At 39.9% G+C, this 9,082-nt stretch overlaps 1 non-coding gene across 1 annotated transcript; it reads right to left on the reverse strand.

Moving 5' to 3' along the window:
* Positions 1–7,959: 7,959 nt before the first annotated feature.
* On the reverse strand, positions 7,960–8,062 carry LOC129689865 (U6 spliceosomal RNA). The gene has a single exon (XR_008722189.1). It is a non-coding gene; the product is annotated as a U6 spliceosomal RNA (small nuclear RNA).
* Positions 8,063–9,082: the final 1,020 nt, after the last annotated feature.

Raw genomic sequence — 9,082 nt, forward strand, 5'->3', positions numbered from 1 at the left:
TTTCCTCCTTTTGATTGCTGAGTACTATTCCATTGTGTAAAAATACCACAATCTCTGTACCCATTCCTCCATTGATGGACATCTGGGTTGTTTCCAGGTTCTGGCTATTACAAATAAAGCTGCTACAAACATGGTTGAGCAAATGTCCTTATTGCGTACTTGAGAAAATTTTGGGTATATGCCTAGCAGTGGTATAGCTGGATCTTAAGGAAACACTATTCCTAACTGTCTGAGAAAGCGCCAGATTGACTTCCAAAGTGGTTGTACCAGTTTACATTCCCACCAGCAATGGAGGAGGGTTCCCCTTTCTCCACAACCTCTCCAGCATTTGTTGTAACTTGAGTTTTTCATCTTGGCCATTCTGATGGGTGTAAGGTGAAATTTCAGGGTCGGTTTGATTTGCATTTTCCTAATGGCTAATGAGCATTTCTTTAAGTGTTTCTCTGCCATTCGATATTATATTCCTCTACAGAGAATTCTCTGTTTAGCTCTGTTCCCCATTTTTTAATTGGATTACTTGGATTGTTGCTTTTCAACTTCTTTAGTTCTTTATATATACTGGATATTAGCCCTCTGTCAAATAAAGGGGTGGTGAAATTCTTTCCCAATCTGTAGGCAGTCATTTTGTTTTGATGACGGTGTCCTTTGCTTTACAGAAGCTTTTCAGTTTCATGAGGTCCCATTTATTGATAGTTGCTCTTAAAGCCTGTGCTGTTGGAGTTCTGTTCAGGAAGTTGTCTCCTGTGCCAATGAGTTCTAGGCTGTTCCCCACTTTTTCTTCTAGCAGATTTAGCGTATCTGGTTTTATGTTGAGGTCTTTGATCCATTTAGACTTTAGTTTTGTGCAGCGTGATAAATGTGGATCTATTTTCATTTTTCTGCATGTAGACATCCAATTAGACCAGCACCATCTGTTGAAAGTGCTATCTTTTTTTCCATTGAATGGTTTTGACTGCTTTGTCAAAATTGAGTATTCATAGGTACATGGGTTTATTTCTGGGTCTTCTATTCTGTACCATTGATCCTCCTTTCTATTTCTATGCCAATACCATGCAGTTTTTATTACTATTGCTCTGTAGTACAGCTTGAGATTGGGGATGGAGATACCTCCAGATGATCTGTTGTTGTATAGGATTGTTTTGGAGATTCTGGGTTTTTTGTTTCTCCATATGAAGCTGAGAATCTTTTTTTCAAGGTCTGTAAAGAATTGAGTTGGTATTTTGATGGGAATTGTGTTGAATCTGTAGATTGCTTTTGGCAGGATGGTCATTTTCACAATGTTAATCCCACCAATCCATGAGCACGGGAGATCTTTCCATCTTCTGAGATTTTCTTCAATTTCTTTCTTCAGAGACTTGAAGTTTTCCTCAAACAGGTCTTTCACTTGTTTGGTTAATGTCACCCCAAGGTACTTTATGTTATTAGTGGCTATTGTGAAGGGTGTTGTTTCCCTAATTTCTTTCTCAGCCCTTTTGTCTTTTGTGTAAAGGAGGGCTTCTGATTTTTTTGAGTTGATTTTGTATCCTGCCACTTTGCTGAAGGTGTTTATCAGCTGAAGGAGTTCTCTGGTTGAATATTTGAGGTCACTCATGTATACTATCATATCATTTGCGAATAGTGACACTTTGACCTCTTCCTTTCTGATTTGTATCCCCTTGATCTCCTTTAGTTGTCTTTTTGCTCTGGTTAGGACTTCAAGTACTATGTTAAAGAGATATGGAGAGAGTGGGCAGCCTTGTCTTTTCCCTGATTTCAGTGGGATTGATTTAAGTTCTCTCCATTGAGTTTGATGTTGGCTGTTGGCTTGCTGTATATTGCCTTTACTATGTTTAGATATGTGCCTTGTATCCCTGATCTCTCCAAGACTTTAAACATGAATGGGTGTTGGACTTTGTCAAATACTTTTTCAGCATCTAAGGAGATGATCATATGGTTTTTCTCCTTCAGTTTGTTTATGTGGTGGATTACATTGATGGATTTCCGTATGTTGAACCACCCTTGCATGCCTGGGATGAAGCCTACTTGGTCATGGTGGATGATATCTTTGATGTGTTCTTGGATTCGGTTTGCAAGTATTTTATTGAGCATTTTTGCATCAATGTTCATAAGAGAGATAGGTCTGAAGTTCTCTTTTTCTGTTGGATCTTTGTGTGGTTTAGGTATCAAGGTGACTGTGGCTTTATAGAATGAGTTTGGTAGCGTTCCTTCTGTTTCTATTTTGTGGAATAGTTTGAGGAGAATTGGTATTAGCACTTCTTTGAAGGTCTGGTAGAATTCTGCGCTGAAACCATCGGGCCCAGGGCTTTTTTTGGAGGGGAGACTGTTAATGACTGCTTGAATTTCCTTGGGGGATATAGGGCTATTCAGTCTTTCTACCTGATCTTGACTTAATGTTGGTAGATGGAATCTATCAAGAAAATTGTCCATTTCGTTTAGATTTTCAAATTTTGTGGCATATAGGCTTTTGTAGTATGACCTAATGATTGTTTGGATTTCTTCGGTGTCTGTAGTTATGTCCCCCTTTTCATTTCTGATTTTGCGGATTTGGATAGATTCTCTCTGCTTTTTAGTTAGCTTGGCTAAGGGTTTGTCTATCTTGTTGATTTCCTCAAAGAACCAGCTTTTTGTTTCATTGATTCTTTGAATAGTTTTATTTGTTTCTAATTGATTGATTTCAGCCCTGAGTTTGATTATTTCCAGCTTTCTGCTCCTCTTGGGTGTATCTGCTTCTTTTTTTTCTAGGGTTTTCAGTTGGGCCATTAAGTTACTTGTATGTGATGTTACAAATTTCTTCTTGAAGGCACTTAGTGCTATAAATTTTCCTCTGAGCACTGCTTTCAATGTGTCCCATAAATTTGGGTATGTTGTGCCTTCATTTTCATTGAGTTCTAGAAAGTCTTTAATTTCTTTCCTTATTTCTTCCTTAACCCAGCTGTCATTGAGTAACAAGTTTTTCAGTTTCCATGTGCGTGTAGGTTTTTGGTTATTTCCATTGTTGTTGATGTCCAGCTTTAGTCCATGGTGGTCTGATAGAATACAAGGAATTATCTCAATCTTTTTATATCTGTTAAGGCTTGCTTTGTGACCAACTATATGGTCTATTTTGGAGAAAGTTCAATGAGGTGCTGAAAAGAAGGTATACTCTTTTGAGTTTGGGTGGAAAGATCTGTAGACGTCTATTAGGTCCATTTGATTTAGGGACTCTGTAAGTGCTTTTATTTCTCTAATTGGTTTCTCTCTAGTTGATCTGTCCCTTGGTGAGAGTGGGGTGTTGAAGTCACCCACTATTAGGGTATTGCGATCAATGTGTAGTTTAAGCTTTAATAATGTTTCATTTATGAATGTAGGTGCTCTTGTGTTTGGGGCATAGATGTTTAGAATTGTGATGTCTTCTTGGTGAATTTTTCCCTTGATGAAAATGTAGTGCCCCTCTATGTCTTTTTTGATTAGTTTTTGTTGAAAATCTATTTTATTAGATATTAGGATAGCCACTCCTGCTTTTGGGGGGGGGGTCCATTTGCTTGAAAAACTGTTTTCCAGCCTTTTACACTGAGGTAATGTTTATCTTTGTTGCGTAGGTGTGGTTCTTGGATGCAGCAGAATGTTGGTTCCTGTTTCTGCAACCATTCTGTTAGTCTGTGTCTTTTTACTGGAGAGTTGAGTCCATTGATGTTGATAGATAATAATGACCATTGAGTGTTATTTCCTATTATTGTGGAGTTGGGTATGTTACTGAGAATCATTGCTTGTTTGCTTTTGATTTTTGTTGGAAATTATATTTAACCTATGTTTTCTTGGGTGTATTTGTTTTTATTGGATTGGAATTTTCCTTCTAGTATCTTCTGTAGGGCTGGGTTGCTGTTCAAATATTGCTTAAATTTAGTTTTGTCGTGGAATATTTTATTTTCTTCATCTATGTTGATTGAAAGCTTTGCTGGGTAAAGTAGTCTAGGGTGGCATCTGTGGTCCCTTAGGGCCTGCATGATATCTCCCCAGGCCCTTCTGGCTTTCATAGTTTCTGATGAGAAGCCCGTTGTGATTCTGATCGGTTTGCCTTTATATGTTACTTGGCCTTTTATTCTTGCTGCTTTTAGTATCTTTTCTTTGTTCTGTAGATTAAGTGTTTTGACTCTGATGTGGCGTGAGGAGTTTTTTCTCTGGTCTAGTCTATTTGGTGTTCTATAGGCCTCTTATATGTTTGTGGACATCTCTTTCTTTAGGTTGGGAAAATTTTCTTCTATGATTTTCTTGAAAATATTTTCTGGACCTTGTAGCCTGGACTCTTCTTCTTCTTCAATTCCTATTATTCTTAGATTTTGCCTTTTCATGGCATCCTTGATTTCTTGGATGGTTTGTATTTGGGATTTTTCTGATTTTATTTTTGCTTTGAGAGAAGTATCAATTTCTGTTAGTGTATCTTCAGCACCCGAGATTCTCTCTTCCATCTCTTGTATTCTATTAGTGAGGCTTACCTTTGTGATTCCTTCTCTTTTCTCTAAGTTCTTCAGTTCCAGGGTTTTCTCCGTTTGTGTTTTCTTTATTGATTCTAATTCTATTTTCATGTCTTGCAACATTTCCTTCATCTGTTTGAGTGTGGATTTCTGTGTCTCCAAGATGGTCTCTATTTTTTTGTTTGTTTCCTCTCTTAGTGCCTCTGCTTTTGCCTCCAATTGTTTGGCTATATTTGCATGTGTTTCTTTAAGAGCTTCTTCGTTCACTTCGCTTTTCTTTGTTTCTATTTGGGAGGCCAAATCTTTAATGGATTTTTTTGTATCCTCTTTAACTGTTTGAATCTTTATGACTATTTCTCTGAGAGATTTGTTGGTTTCCTCTTTATGTGCCTCAAATAACTAGATAATCATAGCTTTAAAATCATTTTCTTGTGTTTCTGCTGAGTTGGAGTGTCCAATAATTTTGGAGGTTGCTGGTGAAGCCATGATATCTTGATTTGCGTTGGTTGTGTTCTTTCGCCGACCTCTGGCCATTTGGTTAGCTGTAGTGTTCACTGTCTGTTCCTGGCTTCTGCAGGTCAGACTGGTTTTTCTCTGGTATCTGGAGAATTTTTCAGGAAAGTGGGGGAGGTCTAGTGGTTTCAGTGTGTGCGTTGGTCATTCAGCTATACCTGTAGAAGGAAAGTTCGCAGGCGCAGAAGGACAAGTGCGGGGTAGCGTGTGTTTGAGCGTGTGCTTGTGGATGTGTCCCAAGGGAGAGGGTATTGGTGAATGAAGATGCCTTCAGTGTGTGAGAGGGGTGTCCTGCAGGCACTGAAGTTGTTGCAGGCGCTAAGGGATCACAAGCGCTGTTGAAGAATGCGCGTGCGTATTGATTTTACAAATCTGCTGGTCTTTGGCGTCTATTTAGCTGGTTTTCTGCCACTGAGAGGTTGGATGGCCCATACAATCACTGGCTGGGCAGCCCTGTGTATTCTGTGCTGCCACTTGCAGACTTGGGGGTCTGGGAAGGGTTGTACTGTGGATCTGAGTCTCTGTGGCTAGCACTGTACTGGGCGTACCCTTTGGCAGGGTGGAGTATGGTGGTGAGTGCACTCCTGCAGAGCCGGGTGGTGGTGGTAGTGGGGGGTGTGTTCTGTTGGTCAAGAGCTCAGTGAGAGGGCCCTAGGTGGGGTGTGTTCTCCTCTGAGTGGTGGTGTTCAGCAGGTTATTACTGCTCTCCGCTGCGGCTGCGGGGTCTGGAGCCCTGCCTCCCTGCCTCCACCTGTCTTGGGTCCCAGACACTGAGCTTTGCATCTTTGATATCCAGAAAGAATTGTATTGTGGATCTGAGTCTCTGTGGTTAGCGCTCAGTGGTTGGAGTTCTGTGATTGGGCCTGTGCTCCTCCTGTGAGGAGGTTTCTGGGGTTATTGCGCTCTGGCCACTTGGGAAGTGAGCTCCACTGCACTTTCTTCTGCGGTCTAGCTCAGGATCGTGTCAGTGGGATGGGAGAGGGGACGCTCCGTGGGTCCGGAGGACCCTGAGTGGGACCTGTGTCCAAGGAGGGAATGGGTGTTTGATGGGTGGTTACAGCAGACCAAAGCTGTAAGGGGCCCGGAGCACTGTCTCTGCTGCCTTGATCTCCTGGATGTGAGCTTTTCGCTCAGCTGCCTGGTGCTGTGTGCGGGTTTCCCCACGGGAGGCCCAGACAAGGGAAGCTCCCTATTTCCTTCCCGGAGAAGTCCGAGTCCAATCTAAATCTACAAGCACTCCACGTTTCTGTGGTGTTTCCTCTCCTTTAGAAAGCCCAAAAGTCCAAATTCTAGCTTCAATTGACTCTCCGCTCACCAATTCCGGAGATTCATGTCTTCTGCCTCTCCAAAACGGTGCGCTCTGCTCGCCTCCGTCTTGGAGTCCCTTTTAATTATACTTTATTTACTTTGTATTCCCCCTCTAGTTCCCTCTCTCCTCCCCTCCCAATCCTTTTCTATGCATGCCCCTCCCCAAGTCCACTGGTAAGGGAGGGTTTCTTTTTCTTCCTTCTGATCCTACTCTGTTAGGTCTCATCAGGAGTGGCTACATTGTCTTCCTCTGTGGCCTGGTAAGGCTGCTCCCCCCTAAGAAGGAGGTAATCAAAGAGCAGGCCAATCAGTTCATGTCAGAAGCAATCACTGTTCCCATTACTATGGACCCACTTGGACACTGAACTGCCATGGGCTACATCTGTGCAGGGGGAAATAATAGTTAGATCTGGAGAGACAGGAGGTCCACAAGGAGAGCAACAGAACCAAAAAATTTGAGCACAGAGGTCTTTCCTGAGACTCATACTCCAACCAAGTACCATTCATGTACCCCATTTTTTAATTGGGTTAGTTTATTTGCTGTTGTTTAACTTCTTAAGTTCTTTATGTATTCTGGATATTAGCCCAATGTAAGATGGGGTTGGTGAAGATCCTTTCCCAGTCTGTGGCTGTCATTTTTTTCTTTGCTTTAGAGAAGCTTTTCAGTTTCATGAGATCCCATTTACTGATTGTTGATCTTAGAGCCTGTGCTGTTGGTGTTCTGTTCAGGAAGTTGTCTCCTGTACCAATGAGTTCAAGAATCTTCCTCACTTTTTCTTCTAACAAGTTTAGGGTGTCCATTTTTGTATTGAGGTCTTTGATCCACTTGGATTTTAGTTTTGTTCAGGGTGATAAGTATGGGTCTATTTGCAGTTTTCTACATGTAAACATCTAATTACACCAGCACCATTTGTTGAACACGCTATCTTTTTTTCCAATGTATGGTTTTGGCACCTTTGTCAAAGATCAGGTGTCCATAAGTGTGTGGGTTTATTTCAGTGACTTCTATTCAATACCATTGATCCACCATTCTGTTTCTATGCCAGTACCATGTGGTTTTTATTGCTGTTGCTCTATAGTACAGCTTGAGATCAGGGGTGGAGAAACCTCCAGAAGATCTTTTATTGTTGAGGATTATTTTAACAATTCTGGGTTTCTTCTTATTATTCTTGAGAATTTTTCTTTCAAGGGGTCTGTAAATAATCGTGATGGTAATTTGATGGAAATTGCATTGAATCTGTAGATTGCTTTTGGTAAGATGGCCATTTTTACTATGTTAATCCTGCCAAGCCATGAGCACAGGAGATCTTTCCATCTTCTGATTTCTTCTAATTCTTTCTTTAGAGACTTGAAATTTTTTTCATACAAGTCTTTGACATGCTTGGTTAGGGTCACACTAAGTTACTTTATGTCCTTTGTGGCTTTTTTCAAGGGTATTCTTTCCATAATTTTTTTTTTCTCAGCCCTTTTGTATGGAGGTGGGTTACTGAATTTTTTTGAGTTAATTTTTGAGTTAATTTTGTATACAGCCACTTTGCTGAAGGTGTTTTTCAGCTGTAGGAATTCCCTGGTAGAATTTTTGGGGTCACTCAGGTATACTATCATATCATCTGCAAAGAGAGATATTTTGACTTTTTTCTTTCTGAACTGAATCCCCCTGATCTCCTTTTGCTTTCTTATTGCTCTAAAAAATATGGAGTGCTTCACGAATTTGCGTGTCATCCTCGTGCAGGGGCCATGGTAATCTTCTATGTAAAGGTCTAATTTTAATGTGCTGCCGATGTGAGCACTTAACATTATTTTTTTAAACGTTAAAATTCTATCATTTTAACTTTTATCATTTTCATGAATTCTATGCCATTTTTTGTTGCAATTTGTAGTCTGATTAAAAACTAGCTGCAATTGTTTATCAATAGGATTCTGTGGTTTTTGAGTTTAAAAAAAACTTTACCTTATTACTAAAGGTGGTGATCCAACTCAGCTTTTTCTGTGTGTGGATTGTATCTACTCACTAATACGATAACATACCTAGTGTTTAATAAAAATGATGTTTTGGCATTTGAAGATTGTGGCAATTGATTCTCTAGGGTTTCATTATCAGACCTGAAATAATCTGCTCTTGTTTCATTAGTTTTCTCCACTACTTGTTGCTCTTCTTGGGAAATATGAGATACTCCTTGCTTTGGGAATATGTATTATCAGATTTTAAAGTCAGTGGGATCTTATTAGACAACAGTTACCCATGGAAATGTTTTTGTCATAAAGCAAATCTCTAGTTACTGCCCATGTTGATATTACTGATTAATGCTATGCTATGCCAGAATTATTTTTTCTGAAGGTATTATTGTAATGTGGTTTAATAGCCTGGGAGCCTGTATTATTCTAATTGGTCACATACAGTTCTTTATAGCATGACAAACGATAAGAAGAAAAAAAGAATTATTGGCCTGTAAGTGTTGACCAGGAACAGAGAACATAACAAGCATGTGTGGAGATTTGTGTTCAAGACCTAGAGATGAAAAGGAAAAGTATTTTTGAAAATACAATTTTTGCCTAGATTTATTTCATTATGTATTATTTGTGTTCACACACACACACACACACACACACACACACACACACACTCTGATGGATCCCCCTGGAGCTAGAATTTCAGTCATTTATGAGCCACCTTACACAGGTGCTAGGAAAGTACTTGTATCTACTGCACTGTCTCTCCAGCCTCCGGAATATTTTAAAATTACGCTTCTGTCCTAAAACAATATTACTCAAAGAAAATCTGACACATCAACTTTGCTCATTCAATGAAT

This window comes from Psammomys obesus, unplaced genomic scaffold (genome assembly GCF_907164565.1).
Source record: "Psammomys obesus unplaced genomic scaffold, mPsaObe1.curated_primary_1811, whole genome shotgun sequence".
NCBI lineage: Eukaryota > Metazoa > Chordata > Mammalia > Rodentia > Muridae > Psammomys > Psammomys obesus.